Source organism: Rhinoraja longicauda, chromosome 38 (genome assembly GCF_053455715.1).
Source record: "Rhinoraja longicauda isolate Sanriku21f chromosome 38, sRhiLon1.1, whole genome shotgun sequence".
NCBI lineage: Eukaryota > Metazoa > Chordata > Chondrichthyes > Rajiformes > Arhynchobatidae > Rhinoraja > Rhinoraja longicauda.
In genome coordinates this window covers 6,722,411-6,742,173 of record NC_135990.1, presented here as the reverse complement: position 1 = coordinate 6,742,173, position 19,763 = coordinate 6,722,411, and positions in this window count along the sequence as shown.

The window sequence follows — 19,763 nt, the reverse complement described above, 5'->3', positions numbered from 1 at the left end:
ATTGTTCCCGATGTTGGGGAAGTCCAGAACAAGGGGTCACAGTTTAAGGATAAGGGGGAAGTCTTTTAGGACCGAGATGAGAATGTTTTTCTTCACACAGAGAGTGGTGAATCTGTGGAATTCTCTGCCACAGAAGGTAGTTGAGGCCAGTTCATTGGCTATATTTAAGAGGGAGTTAGATGTGGCCCTTGTGGCTAAAGGGATCAGGGGGTATGGAGAGAAGGCAGGTACGGGATACTGAGTTGGATGATCAGCCATGATCATATTGAATGGCGGTGCAGGATCGAAGGGCCGAATGGCCTACTCCTGCACCTATTTTCTATGTTTCTATGTTTCTATGAAGCTCAATCTGCACAGCACATGATGGCTGTGGTGTCAGAATGGGAAGACAAGACACAAAATGCTGGAGTAACTCAGCGGAGCTGGCAGCATCTTTAGTCAGAGTCAAGTCAAGTCAATTTTATCTGTATAGCACATTTAAAAACAACCCACGTTGACCAAAGTGCTGTACATCAGTTCAGATACTAAGAACGAACATACAATGGCACACAAACATAACAGCACATACATAAACAGTTCACAGCGCCCCCTCAGAGGGCCTCAAACGCTAGGGAGTAGAAATAGGTTTTGAGCCTGGACTTAAAGGATTCGATGGAGGGGGCAGTTCTGATGGGGAGAGGGATGCTGTTCCACAGTCTCGGAGCTGCAACCGCAAAAGCGCGGTCACCCCTGAGCTTAAGCCTAGACCGCGGGATAGTGAGTAGCCCCATATCGGCCAACCTGAGGGACCTGGAGATAGAGTGGTGGGTTAGAAGATTTTTGATATAGGTGGGGGGGGCAAGCCCGTTTAGGGCTTTGTATGTGAATAGGAGGAGCTTGAATCTGTGGAATCCTTTGCCGCGGATGCCTGTGGAGGCCGACAGTGGATGTTTTTAAGGCAGAAATAGATAGATTCAAGAAGGGTCTCGACCCAAAACGTCACCCATTCCTTCTCTCCAGAGATGCTGCCTGTCCCGCTGAGTTACTCCAGCTTTTTGTGTCTATCTTCGGTTTAAACCAGCATCTGCAGTTCCTTCCTACATAGGTAGATTCTTGATGAGTTTGGGTGTCCCTCCCATATCTAATCCCTTTCACCTTAAGCCCATGGAGGGTTAACATATGATGAGCGTTTGTCAGCACTGGGCCTGTACTCGCTGGAGTTTAGAAGGATGAGGGGGGACCTCATTGAAACGTACAGAACAGTGAAAGGCCTGGATAGAGTGGATGTGGAGAGGATGTTTCCACTAGTGGGAGAGTCTAGGATCAGAGGTCACAGCCTCAGAATTAAAGGACGTTCTTTTAGGAAGGAGATGAGGAGGAATTTCTTTAGTCAGAGGGTGGTGAATCTGTGGAATTCTTTGCCACAGAAGGCTGTGGAGGCCAAGTCAATGGAGATTTTTAAGGCAGAGATAGATAGATTCTTGATTTGTACGGGTGTCAGGGTTTATGGGGAGAAGGCAGGAGAATGGGGTTAGGAGGGAGAGATAGATTGAATTGAATTGAATTGAATAGGTTTATTGGCCAAGTATGTGCACATACAAGGAATGTGTCTTGCTGCTCTGCTCGCAAGTAACAACACGAACACACAGTAAACACTTAATAATAAAGCATAAAACATTAAAACATTAAGAATAAAACATAATAGTTTAAACATGTGAAAATAAACCAGAGCAAAAGGAGGCTTTTGGTTATTGAGTAGAGCTACTGCTCATGGGGAAAAAACAGTTCTTATGTCTGGCTGTGGCTGCTTTAATGGATCAGCCACAGTTGAATGGCAGGGCAGACTTGATGGGCCGAATTCCCAGAATGGCGGGACTATCATATGTTGAAAGACTGGAGCGACTAGGCTTGTATACACTGGAATTTAGAAGGATGAGAGGAGATCTTATCGAAACGTATAAGATTATTAAGGGGTTGGACACGTTAGAGGCAGGAAACATGTTCCCAATGTTGGGGGAGTCCAGAACAAGGGGCCACAGTTTAAGAATAAGGGGTAGGCCATTTAGAACTGAGATGAGGAAAAACTTTTTTCAGTCAGAGAGTTGTGAATCTGTGGAATTCTCTGCCTCAGAAGGCAGTGGAGGCCAATTCTCTGAATGCATTCAAGAGAGAGCTAGATAGAGCTCTTAAGGACAGCGGAGTCAGGGGGTATGGAGAGAAGGCAGGAACGGGGTACTGATTGAGAATGATCAGCCATGATCACATTGAATGGCGGTGCTGGCTCGAAGGGCCGAATGGCCTCCTCCTGCACCTATTGTCTATTGTCTATTGTCTATTGAATGGCGGTGCTGGCTCGAAGGGCTGGATGCCCTCCTCCTGCACCTATTGTCTCTTGTCTATTGAATGGCCTAATTCTGCTCCTATCACTTATGACCTCATGAGCATCTCTGGAGAGAAGGAATGGGCGACGTTTCGGGTCGGGACCCTTCGTCAGACGGAGTGTGGAAGCTGTTCACGGTACTGAATGCCAGGAACATTGGTTGGCATTTAGACCCCCCACAGTGCGGACACCACTTTCAGAAATAATTGCATCGTATCGTCTGTAAAATGGTACAAGTTGGTGAGTTTAGTGGCCACTGTAAACAGGCACCAGTGTGGGTGAGTGGTAGATGGGGAGGTGGCAGGACATTAATGGCAATGTGGGAGAATAAAACAGCTCAGGGCAGGATTAATGCAGGGTTGATAGTTGATGTGAACTTGGCCCTTTGGCCCACAATATCTGTACTGAACAGATATTGTGAAATTAAACTAATCTCCACTACCTGCATGTGATCCATAATCCCTCCATTCGCTGCAGATCCATGTGCCTATCTATAAGTCACCAAAAAGTCACTCCCACATCTGCTTCCACCATTATCCATGGCTGCGTGTTCCAGATACCCCACAGATCTCTTTCAAAACTCCTCCCTCTCACCTTAAAGTAATGCCCTCATTTCTACCCAGAGATAAAGATTCTGACTGCCTACCTTATCTGTGCCTCTCATGGTTTTATAAACTCCTGTCAGGTCTCCCTTCGGCCTCCAACGTTCCAAGGAAAACAAGACAAGTGTGTCCAACTTCTCACAGCTAATGCCCTCTAATCCAGGCAGTATTCCGGTAAACATCTTCTGCATCCTTCCCAAAGCCTCCACACCTGTCCTGTGATGAGGCAACCATCACTGCACAATATTCTCCAAAAGCAGCCTGACAAAGGTTTTATAAAGTAGGGTCTCAACCCGAAATGGCACCCATTCCTTCCCTCCAGAGATGCTGCCTGTCCCGCTGAGTTACTCTGGCATTTTGTGTCTGTCTAAAAGTTTTATAAAGCTGTAACATGACCTCCTAACTCGAATTTCACTGTACCTCAATTGGTACATATGACAATAAACTGATCGTGAATCCTTGAAACCTTGACTCTTACACTCAATAATGCGGATAAATGTGAGATTATCCACTTTGGTGGTAAGAATAGGAAGGCAAATTATTATCTGAATGATGTCAGATTTGGAAAAGGGGAGGTGCAGCGAGACCTGGGTGTGCTTGTACATCAGTCACTGAAAGTAAGCATGCAGGTACAGCAGGCAGTGAAGAAAGCTAATGACATGTTGGCCTTCATTGCAAGAGGATTTGAGTTTAGGAGCAAGGTTTATATGTTTCCCGACTGATAAAATCAATCATCATATCTCTATGATTTCTAGAAGATGTCAGGGTAGTGTTGGTTACAGTGCAGGAGATTTACCCCATTGAGTTAGGACTTAGATCAACCGTTGTCATATTGAGTGGCAGAAACAATTTGAAGAGCTGAAGGCACAAGGCATTGCAGAAGCTGGAATCTTGAGCAAAACACTAAGCACTAAAGAAACACAGCGGGTCAAGCAGCTTCCGTGGAGCGAATGGACAGACGATGTTTCATAGAAACATAGAAAATAGGTGCAGGAGTAGGCCATTCGGCCCTTCGAGCCTGTACCGCCATTCAATATGATCATGGCTGATCATCCAGCTCAGTAACCTATACCTGCCTTCTCTCCATACCCCCTGATCCCTTTAGCCACAAGGGCCACATCTAACTCCCTCTTAAATATAGCCAATGAACTGGCCTCAACTACCTTCTGTGGCAGAGAATTCCACAGACTCACCACTCTCTGTGTGAAGAAATGTTTTCTCATCTCGGTCCTAAAAGACTTCCCCCTTATCCTTAAGCTGCGACCCCTGGTTCTGGACTTCCCCAACATCGGGAACAATCTTCCCGCATCTAGCCTCTCCAACCCCTTGAGAATTTTGTACGTTTCTATAAGATCCCCCCTCAGTCTTCTGAATTCCAGCGAGTATAAGCCTAGTCTATCCAGTCTTTCTTCATATGAAAGTCCTGCCATCCCAGGGATCAATCTGGTGAACCTTCTCTGTACTCCCTCTAAGGCTAGAATGTCTTTCCTCAGATTAGGAGACCAAAACTGTAAACAATACTCCAGGTGCGGTCTCACCAAGGCCCTGTACAACTGCAGCAGAACCTCCCTGCTCCTATACTTAAATCCTCTTGCTATGAATGCTAACATACCATTCGCTTTCTTCACTGCCTGCTGCACCTGCACGCTTGCTTTCAATGACTGGGGCACCATGACACCCAGGTCACCTTGCATCTCCCCTTTTCTTAATTGGCCACCATTCAGGTAATACTCTGCTTTCCTGTTCTTGCCGCCAAAGTGGATAACCTCACATTTATCCACATTATATTGCATCTGCCATGCATTTGCCCACTCGTGTCCATTCGGGTCCGTTCTTCAGACTGCCCACTCTTCTTCAAGAACTTCAAGTGACTCTTACCCTTCTTTGAACAGACCCAACAGTCTGAAGAACGATCTTGACCTGAAACATCATCTGTCCATTTCCTCCGCACTTGTGGCGCGACCCGCTGAGTTCCTTCAGGGGTTGACGTCGATGAATTGAAAGATGAACAAGTTTATTGGCCAAGTATGTGCATATACAAGGAATGTGCCTTGGTGCTCCGCTCACAAATGACAACACAAACATACAGTTCACAATTAAGAATAAAGCATAACCACATCAAAACAATAAGGATTCACCATTAGGGTCTAAACGTGTGTGGGTGAAAATAAACCAGAGCAAAAAAGAGACTTCAGACTTTGGTTATTGGGTAGAACTATCACTTGTGGGAAAAAAAGCTGTTTTTATGTCTGGCTGTGGCTGCTTTGACAGTCCGGTGTTGCCTTCCAGAGGGAAGTGCTTCAAAGAGTGGAAACGGGCTCTTTGATACGCGTGGAAACAGGCCCTTTGACCCACCGAGTCCATGCCGACCATCGATAACCATTCACGCTAATTCTGTGTTATCCCACTTTCGCAGTCAGTCCCGACACGCTGGGGGCAATTAACCGACAAGTCTGCAGGTCTTTGAGAATGTGGAGGCAAACCGGAGCACCCGGAGGGAACTTTTTCAAGCTTGAAGGGCTGTAGAACCTCCTGTTTTTTGCTCCAGTGTGCAGTGTATTTCATTACATCTCAAAACGCCTCAAAACCAATGAAGAGTTAGTTATTTGAAGTGTAGCCATTGTACATGACAATTTCAATCACCATATTTCACATTGGGCAAGTGATTTGAGGCCTTTCTGCAAGATGTGATAAGACCTTACATAAGAGCAACGTTTCTGTGTCCACAATATAATGTGAAACATCCCCCAAAAGACTGGATAACTCAAATCCCCCTGTGAATAGATCTTATCGTTAAGCCAAACAATGCTGTATCATTAATATCTAAATCAGCGCTATTATGCTCTTATCTTAAGGAAACAGAAAGAGATAAACATTGACTAAACCCTATAAAACCTGCTAAATAATATGTAATTCTGATGTACTCCTTGCTAATCGGGATCTTGTGAATTTGCAATTAAACATCTGTATCAGTGAGGAACAGCTGGGCTCCAGGCAGTTCACCGGCAAACCTCAATGGATTCTCGTTGCTGATCGCATTCTACAATTGTACGGGGTCTTTTTAACCCAAGATTAACCGTTCCTCTATAAACTATTGAAGGGAGTAATTAAATAGTCCATAAGCCGTAACTAAGCCTACAGAGATCTGCTCTACATCTTTGCAGCTGAATATGCCAAAATGCCTCTTTAATGTTGTGTGCCCAGTCTCCATTAGAAAGTTATTTAATATGGGGCAAGATTTTCGGCCTTGTGTTTGGAGATTTAACATGGTACATTTAATGGACGGGGCAGTTTTACGTTGGTTTTTGAGATACAGCGTGGAAACAGGCCCTTCGGCCCACTGAGTTTGTACCAGCCAATAATTATGCATACATTAGCTTGGTTTAGTTTAGTTTAGTTGAGAGGCGCAGCGTGAAGCAGGCCCTTCTGCCCAACAAGTCCGCACTGACCAATACACCAAGTCTTGACATTACCATAGTGACTTATTCACAAAATGCTGGAGTAACTCAGCAGGTCAGGCAGCATCTCGGGAGAGAAGGAATGGGTGACGTTTCGGGTCGAGACCCTTCTTCAGACTGAAGAAGGGTCTCGTCCCGAAACGTCACCCATTCCTTCTCTCCCGAGATGACTGAAGAAGGGTCTCGACCCGAAACGTCACCCATTCCTTCTCTCCCGAGATGCTGCCTGACCTGCTGAGTTACTCCAGCATTTTGTGAATAAATCGATTTGTACCAGCATCTGCAGTTATTTTCTTATATTACCATAGTGACTGTTCCTGATCAAAACTCCCTGGGTTCAAAAGGAATTGTTCACAAATCTTTACTTTCCTGTCACGAGATGGTGTAGAAACAAGGAACTGCAGATGCTGGTTTACAGAAAAGGACACAATGTGCTGGAGTAACTCAGTGGGTCAGGCAACATCTCTGGAGAAGACGGGTAGGTGACATTTTGGGGGCTGAAGAAGGGTCCCGACCCCAAAATGTCACTTATCCATGTTCTCCAGAGATGCTGCCTGACCCGCTGAGTTACTCCAGCACAATGCGCCCTTTCGTGAGATGGTGTTGAATCAAGAGATCATTACATTTTATAAAGTTGCCCACCCTAAAGTGGGAGATGTACAGAAACGAGTGAAGATTGTGTCCAAGAGAACTCTACACAACCTACACCGTGGTAGCCTCACCAATAACCATGGCACTTCAATAGACAATAGGTGCAGGAGGAGGCGGCCATTCAGCCCTTCGAGCCAGCACCGCCATTCAATGCGATCATGGCTGATCACTCTCAATCAGTACCCCGTTCCTGCCTTCTCCCCATACCCCCTCACTCCGCTATCCTTAAGAGCTCTATCCAGCTCTCTCTTGAGATGAGAAAACATTTCTTCACACAGAGAGTGGTGAGTCTGTGGAATTCTCTGCCACAGAAGGTAGTTGAGGCCAGTTCATTGGCTATATTTAAGAGGGAGTTAGATATGGCCCTTTTTGCTAAAGGGATCAGGGGGTATGGAGAGAAGGCAGGTACAGGCTACTGAGCTGGATGATCAGCCATGATCATATTGAATGGCGTTGCAGGCTCGAAGGGCCGAATGGCCTACTCCTGCACCTATTTTCTATGTTTCTATGTTTCTATGAAAGCATCCAACGAACTGGCCTCCACTGCCTTCTGAGGCAGAGAATTCCACACCTTCACCACTCTCTGACTGAAAAAGTTCTTCCTCATCTCCGTTCTAACTTCCCTAATGTTTAACATGCCACACGTACCAGTACATGCACACACATGTGCGCGCACACGTACACACACTCAATCATACACGTAAGTATACACACACACACAAACACGCACACACATACACTCATACATACACCTACAAACACACGCACACTCACACAAATACTCACTCAAACATACACTCACACAAACACACATTAACACATACACACATACAAACTCACACACACACACACACACACATACAAATTCACACACACACACACACACACACACACACACTTTAACACACACAAACACCCATTCACACGCACACACAAACACACATACAGATACACAAACACGCACACATATACACTCATACATACACCTACAAACACACGCACACACACACACAAATACACACTCAAACATACACTCACACACACACACACACACACACACACACACACACACACACACACACACACACACACACACACACACACACACACACACACACACACACACACACACACACACACACACACATTAACACATACAGACATTAACACATACACACATACAAACTCATACACACACACACACACACACACTTTAACACACACAAACACCCATTCACACGCACACACAAACATGCCCATTCTCACACTCATGCATACATCCAAACTCCAAGACACACGCAAGCACACACTTACACAAACACACACATACTCACAAGTGTGCACACAGACCACACAGGTACACACACCACACACATAACCACATTCACACACATACACACACACACACACACACACACACACACACACACACTCACATAAACACATAAGCTTGGTGGGAGATGTTGAGCAACACTAACAGCTGTGGCACTCTTTTGCCTGCACGGAGATTTACTTCAGACGCTTCCTGACCCTGCTCTAGAGTCCAGCATCTCCTGTCTCTTGTGTGTCCAATATAAACAACCTGCTTCCTCATATCAAGAGGCCCAATCTGAGTTTGTGGAAAAATGCTTATTGGAAAGGCTTTGTAAATCAGTCCAAGAAGTGAATGAAAGTGGAGATAGGATTACATTCCCGACGTTGCACCTGTGGTCCACATGACTGTTAGATCACGCAACCATTTGGAAACTCCATTCCCCGAAAACCTGCCGATCTCTCTGTTAAAATTCTGCAGAATTATCCAGATACTTTTTGTAACACTAGTTTTGTAAAGCATCAAGTCGGTTTAGAAAACAGAACTGCGCAGCACAAGAACAGGTGTGCATTCAAGAGAGAGCTAGATAGAGCTCTTAAGGATAGCGGAGTCAGGGGGTATGGGGAGAAGGCAGGAACGGGGTACTGATTGAGAATGATCAGCCACGATCACATTGAATGGCGGTACTGGCTCGAAGGGCCGAATGGCCTCCTCCAGCACCTATTGTCTATTGTCTACTGTCTAACAGATGTCTGTCTACTGTGTCTGTGTCGAACTTCATGCTAAAACCACCTCTTATCTAGAAACAAAGAACGGCAGATGCTGGTTAATACACAAAAAGTCACAAAGTACCGAATAGTGAATGGCCTGGATAGAGTGGATGTGGAGAGGATGTTTCCACCAGTGGGAGAATCTAGGACCAGAGGTCACAGCCTCAGAATTAAAGGACGTTCTTTTAGGAAGGAGATGAGGAGGAATTTCGTTAGTCAGAGGGTGGTGAATCTGTGGAATTCTTTGCCACAGAAGGCTGTGGAGGCCAAGTCAATGGATATTTTTTAAGGCAGAGATAGGCAGATTCTTGATTAGTACGGGTGTCAAGGGTTATGGGGAGAAGGCAGGAGAATGGGGTTAGGAGGGAGAGATAGATCAGCCGTGATTGAATGGTGGAGTAGACTAGATGGGCCGAATGGCCTAATTTGCTCCTATGTCTTATGATCAAATATAATAAAGTTTAATTGAAATATTTCTCATTTACCATTATTTGATGATTAGCCTTGGTTTTGTTACACAATCCATTCCAGCTATTTAGCTCTTTATTAAAGGGAACTAAGCTAAATTCCTCGATTAAATCAGTCCCTCTTTTCTCCACATAATTGCTCGAAATGGTTCACAGCTGTTTGCTACTCCTCTGCACAGAATGGTCTCTGTTCGTATTGTTAATCAGGGTTGCCATGGCATTTATATTCCTTTTAGAGCATTACAAAGAAATAATAATAAATGTGGTTTTGAAAATGTCGTGTGGAGTCTATCCTGCAGACTTTTCTGCCGCTGCGTTTATCTTTTAAGTGCTGTGTTGTAGATGACTGCAATTCTGGGATAAAACTATCAGTTCATAATTCATGACGATCTCATGTATTGCATAGTCGATATAAAATGCTTCAAAGAGGAGATAAGTAAACATTCAATTCTGCAACATTTTTGAACCGGGAGATCGGGTAAATGTGGACTCTCTTACCTCCGCGAGACCAAACGTCGACTGGGCGATCATTTTGCTGAACACCTTTGCTGTCCAATATCTTTAGTCAGAGGGTGGTGAATCTGTGGAATTCTTTGCCACAGAAGGCTGTGGAGGCCAAGTCAGTGGATATTTCTTCGGCAAAGATAGATAGATTCTTGATTAGTACGGGTGTCAGGGGTTATGGGGAGAAGGCAAATGATCACATTGAATGGCGTTGCTGGCTCGAAGGGCCAAATGGCCTACTCCTGCACCTATTGTCTATTGTCTATAAGGCAGGAAACCGGGTACGGAGGGAGAGATAGATCAGCCATGATTGAATGTCGGAGTAGACTTGATGGGCTGAATGGCCTAATTTTGCTCCTATCACTTATGATCTTATGGCCAATTTACCAAAGCTAAGACTAGATGGGCTGTCAAAACATGGGTGGCTCTCTCCATTAGCACAGTTCTCCATGTGCAGCCCTGGTGATTGATCCTAGGCTGGATGTCCAAAGCCTTTCTCAACACCGCTTACATTCTCACCTTGAGCCATGCCTCTTTCTTGGGGTTGCCAACTATCTCACTCCAAAATACGGGACAAGGTGACGTCACCGCCCGGCGCACCACGTGACCTTTCCCAGCCAGCGGCCACGTGCTCCCGCTCCACCAATGGTGGCCGTCCGGGCCGGGAGGCGGGTTGCTACGCAACCTCCGTTAGGCGAATGCACTCGGCCCCGCTCCCCAAACACACTCCGTTAGCCTACACTGTCCCGGCCTACAGCGGCCCGCGGGCCTACATTGGCCTACAGCGGCCCCCGGGCCTACAATGGCCTACAGCGGCCTACAATGGCCGGGACAGTGTAGGCTAACGGAGTGTGTTCGGGGAGCGGGGCCGAGTGTGTTCGCCTAATGGAGGTTGCATAGCAACCCTCCTCCCGGCCCGGGCTAAACCAGTTTAGCCCAAAATACGGGATGTCCCGGCTAATAAGGGCCAGTTGGCAACCCTACTCTTTCTCCATATCCCGGAACCATGTAGAAATCCTTTCCTTTTTTCCCCCCAGTTTTAAATACTCTGTAACCCTCTTTCATCGTGAATTTCTAATAGCTTTATTGAAGAGATCAAAGAGAAACAGGAATGTTTATCTGGAATTGCTGAAAACACAGCCGGCACGATCCCTTTCAAACCCACCCCATGCTGCATGTTATTGGCAGCTGATGGGAGAGAGGGTGGACTTCACTCGTCTTTACTGTGGGAGAGAGATTATACTTTTGTTTTTTTTTCTCCAGATGATTGTTGTTTGTTTTTGTGTTCCTTCCGAGACCGGCGTCCATTTTAATTGCTCATGGAAGTGGAGGTGTAGTCATAAATCCCACAGTTTGCAGAACTGCCAGATCACGGCGGCACGGTGGCGCAGCGGTAGAGTTGCTGCTTTACAGCGAATGCAGCGCCGGAGACTCAGGTTCGATCCTGACTACGGGTGCTGTACTGTAAGGAGTTTGTACGTTCTCCCTGTGACCTGCGTGGGTTTTCTCCGAGATCTTCGGTTTCCTCCCACACTCCAAAGGCGTACAGGTATGTAGGTTAATTGGCTGGGTAAAGGTAAAAATTGTCCCTAGTGGGTGTAGGATAGTGTTAATGTGCGGGGATCGCTGGGCGGCACGGACTTGGTGGGCCGAAAAGGCCTGTTTCCGGCTGTATATATATGATATGATATGATATATGATATGATATGATCACGCAAACATTTGGAAACTCCGTTTCCTTACAGCCCGACGATCTCTCCATTGAAATGCTGCAGAATTACCCAGCTCATTTCTATTTAGCCGAACTCCACACTGACAGCAGCTGATATCAGGGTTTAAAATACAGTATGGAAGCACGCCCTTCGGCCCACCGACTCCACGCCGACCATCGATCAACCCGTAACCTAGCTCTACGTTATCCCACTTTCGCATCCTATACCCTTGGGGGCAATTTTACAGAAGCCTATTAACCTACAAACTTGCACGACTTTGGAATGTGGGAGGAAACCGGAGCACCCGGAGAAAACCCACGTGGTCACAGGGAGAACGTACAAACTCCACACGGACAGCATCTGCCGTCAGGATCGAACCTGGGCCACTGGCGCTGTGAGGCAACAACTTTACTGCTGTGCCATTGTGCTGCCCTACTGACCAATCCCTTGTGGTCCCCTTTAAATCTTAGCCGGAACATTTTTGGGTTAAGTTTTAACCCCAAAATCCCCACAGACAAGAGCAGAGGTCAGGATTGAATCCGGGTCTCTGGCACCGTGATAGTGGTTCCCTTTGTGCTTTCTGATCGTGTTGGCCCTTGCATAATGCCTGGTCTGCCACTGTCAGTACTTGCCTTTACTGCACAACACTCCTGTGGATATCGAGGCCCCACCGAACTGATCTCCACACCCGAGAGGTCACGTGGCGACTAGGCCTCAGGAATTGTAGTGCTAGATCCCAGAATCCTAGATCCTAGATCCTTGGCACAGCGGTAGAGCTGCTGCCTCTCAGCGCCAGGGACCCAGGTTCGATCCTGACCTCAGGTGATGCCTGTGTGGAGTTTGTATATTCTCCCTGTGACCACATGGGATTAAGTTTAGTTTAGAGACACAGCCTGGGAACAGGCCCTTCGGCCCACTGAGTCCGCCCAGCAATCCCCGCCATGCTCCTCACACACTAGGGACAATTTAGATTTATACCAAACCGATCGACCTACAAACCTGTCCGTCTTTGGAGTGTGGGAGGACACCGAAGATCTCAGCGCAAACCCACGCAGGTCACGGGGAGAACGTACAAACTCCTGTACCTGCACCTGTAGTCAGGATCGAACCCGGGTCTCTGGCGCTGTAAGGCAGCAACTCTACCGCTGCACCACCGTTCCGCTTTCTCCGGGTGCTCCAATTTTCACCCACATTCCAAAGATGTGCAGGTTTGTAGGCCAATTGGCTTCTGTAAAATTGTCCCAATGTGTAAGATGCGAAAGTGGGATAAAATAGAACTTGTGTACAGGTGATCAATGATCGGTGTGGACTCGGTGGGCCAAAGGGCCTGTTTCCATCCTGTAACTCTAAACTCTAAATGTGCTGACAGACTTTAGACAAGTCTTGCGGCACGGTGGCGCAGCGGTAGAGTTGCTGCCTTACAGCGAATGCAGCGCCGGAGACTCAGGTTCGATCCTGACTACGCGCGCTGCCTGTACGGAGTTTGTACGTTCTCCCCGTGACCTGCGTGGGTTTTCTTCGAGATCTTCGGTTTCCTCCCACACTCCAAAGACGTACAGGTATGTAGGTTAATTGGCTGGGCAAATGTAAACAAAATGTCCCTAGTGTGTGTAGGATAGTGTTAGTGTGCGGGGATCGCTGGGCGGCGCGGACTCGGTGGGCCGAAGGGCCTGTTTCTCTAAAAAAAAACAAAAAAAAACCCCACTACTATCCACTACTTTGAATTATTTTAATAAATAGTATTTCTGGTTCAAAAACTGAAAACTGTTTTACATAGGCCTAAATAATGGAACTCGAAATATTAAGAGGAATATACATCTTAAAATTACCAGAAATTAATGAAAAAACGTCACAATAAAGTAAGATATGCAAACCGTTTACATTTTCAAACAGGGTAGGCAAATCAATGTTTGAGTTCCTTCTATTGAAACAGTATTTGTAGGTTATTCCTTTTATTGAATGTCTTACTGGTGATTTGAAATCTTGCCCGTCATTTAATACACAGTCTGTCACTTACAATCTCTCGGCTTATTTCGGAAGGCGTTTATGAATGACAAATCTTACTATGGGGGTTCATGGTAATTGCAACAAATCGGTCTGCATTGAAATGTTCATAAGTTTAAATTAAGCTTAAATATAATAACGTCCTTTAAATGAATTTGTGTCCTTCAAGTCTCCAGAAAACATCGATGTGGTGATTCATTCTAACACAATCACAGGACTCCCCAAAGAGAACCGTCTGGTCAAAGCTGGATCTTAATTAAACTATGTCAGCAGCAGGGAGGGGAATTACCCACAATTCACCTGTATGTCAAGGACACCGAGCCTCCCACAATCTTCCATTGTATAAGAAAATAACTGCAGATGCTGGTACAAATCGAAGGTTTTTATTCACAAAATGCTGGAGTAACTCAACGGGTCAGGCAGCATCTCGGGAGAGAAGGAATGGGTGACGTTTCGGGTCGAGACCCTTCTTCAGACCTTCCATTGTATGTTTTGTTTAGTTTAGTTTAGCGATACAGCGCGGAAACAGGCCCTTTGGCCCACTGAGTCTGTACCGACCAGCGATCCCCGCACACCAACACTATCCTACACACACTAGGGACAATTTACACATGCACCGAGCCAATTAACCGACAAACCTGCACTCCTTTGGAGTGTGGGAGGAAACCGAAGATCTCGGAGAAAACCCACGCGGTCGCAGGGAGAACGTACAAACTTGCTACTGACAGCTCCCGTAGTCGGGATCGAACCCGGGTCTCTGGCGCTGTAAGGCAGCAACTCTACTGCTGGGCCATCTCTGGCGGATGTACGAATGCCAGCCAACTGCGGATGGGTCTCAATAGACAATAGGTGCAGGAGTAGGCCATTCAGCCCTTCGAGCCAGCACCGCCATTCAATGCGATCATGGCTGATCACTCTCAATCAGTACCCCGTTCCTGCCTTCTCCCCATACCCCCTCACTCCGCTATCCTTAAGAGCTCTATCCAGCTCTCTCTTGAAAGCATCCAACGAACTGGCCTCCACTGCCTTCTGAGGCAGAGAATTCCACAGATTCACCACTCTCTGACTGAAAAAGTTCTTCCTCATCTCCGTTCTAAATGGCCTACCCCTTATTCTTAAACTGTGGCCCCTTGTTCTGGACTCCCCCAACATTGGGAACATGTTTCCTGCCTCTAATGTGTCCAATCCCCTAATTACCTTATATGTTTCAATAAGATCCCCCCTCATCCTTCTAAATTCCAGTGTATACAAGCCTAATTGCTCCAGCCTTTCAACATACGACAGTCCCGCCATTCCGGGAATTCTCGACCCGAAAGGTATCCCCAGAGATGCTGCCTGTCCCTCTGAGTTACTCCGGCATTTTGTGTCTGTCTTCGGTTTAAACCAGCATCTGCAGTTCCATCCTGCACACAGCATCACTGCCCCTCTCTGCCACCCTCCTCCTCCTCTTACTCCCCCAGCCTTCTGCAACCCGCTCGTCCCCTCTTTGTATGGTTTGGGAGTTTAAGATTAAAAGCAAAACAAAATGATTGCAGTTTCTTCACGATTTAGAAAGCAGGCAGGTTTGAGATTGAACATATGAAGCAGCCGTGCCACGTTTTTATTTACCCAGCGACTCTGCGGGGTTTAGCTGAGTGACCGGAGGTAGCAGGTGCCTTTCTCTTGGAATAGAAACCGGTATCAGTATGAAACTGACAGCAGGGTTGGCCTAACACAGGCACAGATTGCTGGAGTAACTCAGCGGGACAGGCAGCATCTCCGCTGAGAAGGAATGGGTGATGTTTTTGGATCGACACCAAAGATACTAGAGGAGCAAGATGAACCACTCCATCGAAATTTGTCCATACTGAAGCGGAGTACGCAAAGGAGCGTAACGTCCGCCATTTTAGTAAGCAAAACCCGCCGTTCTCTCTGCCTCTCGCAGTGTAATCAGTGTTTTGGGGGAACAGTATGTGTGATGATACCATAAAAATGCAGAATATATCTCATCTACGGTGGCGCAGCGGTAGAGTTGCTGCCTTACAGCGAATGCAGCGCTGGAGACTCAGGTTCGATCCCGACTACGGGCGCCGTCTGTACGGAGTTTGTACGTTCTCCCCGTGACCTGCGTGCGTTTTCTCTGAGATTTTCGGTTTCCTCCCACACTCCAAAGACGTACAGGTATGTAGGTTAATTGACTGGGTAAAATGTAAAAATTGTCCCTAGTGTGTGTAGGATAGTGTTAATGTGCGGGGATCGCTGGGCGGCGCGGACTCGCTGGGCCGAAGGGCCTGTATCTCTAAATCTAAAAAAAAAAATCTCTAAATTCACAGATTTTTGTTAGTTTTCTTTTAAAATGTTTCTGCAAGTTTCTGCCGACTAAAATGGGCGCCGTGACGTACTACGGTTTTTAGGGTCGAGTGGTCTATCTTGCTCTGCTCTATTATCTTTGGCCGAGACCCTTCTTCAGACTGAAAGTCACGGGAAAGGGAAACGAGAGATATAAACGATGGTGTAGAGAGATGCAGAACAAATGAATGAAAGATGAATGCAAAAAAGTAACAATGATAAAGGAATCAGGCCATTGTTAGCTGTTTGCTAGGTGAGAACGAGAAGCTGGTGCGACTTGGGTGGGGCAGGGCTTGAGAGAAAGGGAATGCTGGGGTTATTTGAAATCAATATTCATACCACTCGATTGTAAGCTGCCCAAGCAAAATATGAGTTACTTCAGCATTTTGTGTCTATCTTTGGTTTGAACCAGCTTCTGCAGTTCCTTCCTGCACAAGGAAGATTGATCTGCCTTTCACTAGCTCCAGGTTGCAGCAGTGATACATGCAAACAGTCCACCAGGGCAGTACTCTGAGACGTGGCCTTGTTGTCAGCACTTCCACCTTTGACGTGGAAGGTCGTGAGATCAAGTCCAGACCCTGGTCTTAATGTTTCTCCCACTTCTGAACTTTGCTCCCTGCGGCACTGAGCAATATTCTTTCCACGCTGGTACAGCTTTATAAACCTGATGAGATTCTTTTAATTTCAATCATGAAAGGTAGAGGCATGACAGAGGGGGTCCATTTCCATTAGTGAATGGTTCAAGGAGTCTGGGGCACCGGTTCACATCTGGGGCAAGAGGGCTATTGGTAATAAGGGTCTTGACCCGAAACATCACCCATCACCCATTCCATCTCTTCAGACCCGCTGAGTTACTCCAGCTTTTTGTATCTATCTTTGGTTTAAACCAGCGTTTGCATTTCCTTCCTACACATACTAGTTTAGTTAATTATGCATTTAAGGATTGTGGGCTGCATATGCTGGTTTAAACAGAAGATAGAAACAAAAAGCTGGGGTAACTCAGCGGGTCAGACAGCATCTCTGGAGAAAAGGAATGGGTGACATTTCGGGTTGAGGCCCTTTTTCGTTTAGTTTAGAGATACAGCGCGGAAACAGGCCATTCAGCCCATCGAGCCTACGCCGACCAGCGATCACGGCACACTAACGCTATCCTACGCACACTCGGGAAAATGTACAATTTTACCAAGCCAATTATCCTACAAGCCTGTACGCCTTTGGAGTGTGGGTGGAAACCGGAGCACTCGGAGAAAACCCACGCAGGTTGCGGGGAGAATGTACACAAACTCCGTACAGACAGCACCCGTGGACGGGATCGAACCCGGGTCCCTGGCGCTGTGAGGCAGCAACTCTATCGCTGCGCCACCCTGCTTTGACTACTAAATGGGCAGCAGACGAGTATTGTGCGCTTAGGCCCGGCAACCTCCGCCGCTGATGGTGGTTAGTCTGTGGAATTCGCTGCCTCACGGAGCTGTGGAAGCAGGAACGTTAAATAAATTAAAAACAGAAATAGATTGTTTTTTAATAGACAATGGAATTAGGGGTTATGGGGAACGGGCAGGGAAGTGGACATGAGCTATGGTTAGTATAGTAAGACCTGAGTAATCTCCTGGACAAGTTAGCTTGGGGTCGGAGAGGAATTTCCCGGATTTTTCCCCCAAATTGGCCTGGGTTTTTATCCGGTTTTTCACCTCTCCCAGGAGATCACACGGTTCTTTTGGGTGGGAAGAAGGGTGATAGTGGGAAGGGGGTTGGGGTGGGATCAGCCATGATCGTATTGAATGGCGGAGCGGGCTCGAGGGGCCGGTTGGCCTACTCCTGCTCCTATTTTCTTGTGTTCTTGTGTTCTTGATAAGAGCAGGTCTTGGGGTCTTGCAGTCTGCCTGTTAGCCCCCCTGATTTCCCATCTCCCTGTATCGCCACAGAAGGCCGAGGTGAGCCATTTACACTCTGTGCCTCCCCTTTCCCCATGGGACAAGAGAACAAGACGTCGATATTCCCTTGTGTTGATACTCCCGAAATCTAAATAGGTCAGAAACGGCTCTCGTAATATCTCTTCCTCTTCATCCCGTGAAAGGCTCGAAGCTACAACAGGAGAAGTGAGCACGTGCGGGCAGGTCAAAGTGATAAGCACAGCTTCAGAGAGCGTGAATGACATCGGACACACCCTGTCTTCACTACCAGCTGATTAGATACAATCATTGTCTTATGGCGAGCCGTAGGCAAAGTACGTTGAGGTAGACGTTTATTATAACATTAACAACCGTGACAATCAACGCACCAAACGACAGACAACCATAAATCTTACTGTCTCCTTCGGAGGACTAAACGAGACTGCCTAGTTCCTTTACCTGCGCACCACCTCACCCCTTCTACCAATCAGAGGGTTCGATGGTCTGGAACAATCCCTGTGTCCCTACAGTCTTCCATTAATTGACAGGGCTCCAGATGCAAATAAGCACTGGATCTACTGCACGCCATTTAGCACTCAGTGCCAGGAACATACGAATGCAAAGTTCAAAAACCAACACCTTCAACCGCAGGTTTTTATTCACAAAATGCTGGAGTAATTCAGCAGGTCAGGCAGCATCTCAGGAGAGAAGGAATGGGTGACGTTTCGGGTCGAGACCCTTCTTCAGAGATCTCCCTCTATCTTCCTGTCTCCACCAATATCCTTCCTTTGTCCCGCCCCCCTGACATCAGTCTGAAGAAGGGTCTCGACCCGAAACGTCACCCATTCCTTCTCTCCCGAGATGCTGCCTGACCCGCTGAGTTACTCCAGCATTTTGTGAATAAATACCTTCGATTTGTACCAGCATCTGCAGTTATTTTCTTATACTACCTTCAACCGCAGTCTGGGTGATCTGAACAGCTGCGCTCAGTCCGCCTAAACCAACCTGATCTTCAGGTTGCTCAACACTTTAATTCCCCTTCCCATTCCCACACTGACCTTTCTGTCCTGGGACTCCTCCATTATCAGAGTGAGGCCCAACTCAAATTGGAGGAACAGCACCTCATATTTCGCTTGGGCAGCTTGCACCCCAGTGGCATGAACATTGACTTCTTCGGCACGGTGGCGCAGCGGTAGAGTTGCTGCCTTACAGCGAATGCAGCGCCGGAGACCCGGGTTCCATCCCGACTGCGGGTGCTGTCTGTACGGAGTTTGTACGTTCTCCCCGTGACCTGCGTGGGTTTTCTCCGAGATCTTCGGTTTCCTCCCACACTCCAAAGACGTGCAGGTTTGTAGTTTAATTGGCTGGGCAAATGTAAAAATTGTCCCTAGTGGGTGTAGGATAGTGTTAATGTGCGGGGATCGCTGGGCGGCACGGACCCGGTGGGCCGAAGGGCCTGTTTCTGCGCTGTATCTCTAAATCTAAATCTAAATCTAACTTCAAGTATTCCTCACTTTCCCCCTCTCTCCATCCCTCCCCTTCCCAGTTCTCCGACCAGTCTGACTGTCCCCCAGATAACATTGTATCTCTGTTTGCTTTCTTCTCACCTACTCCTGGCTAACAATGGTCTATTCTACAACTTCCTTGAGCTCATCTCTTTTGATCCCTTACACTTCCTTATCTCTGTAACTTCCTCTCCCCTGACCC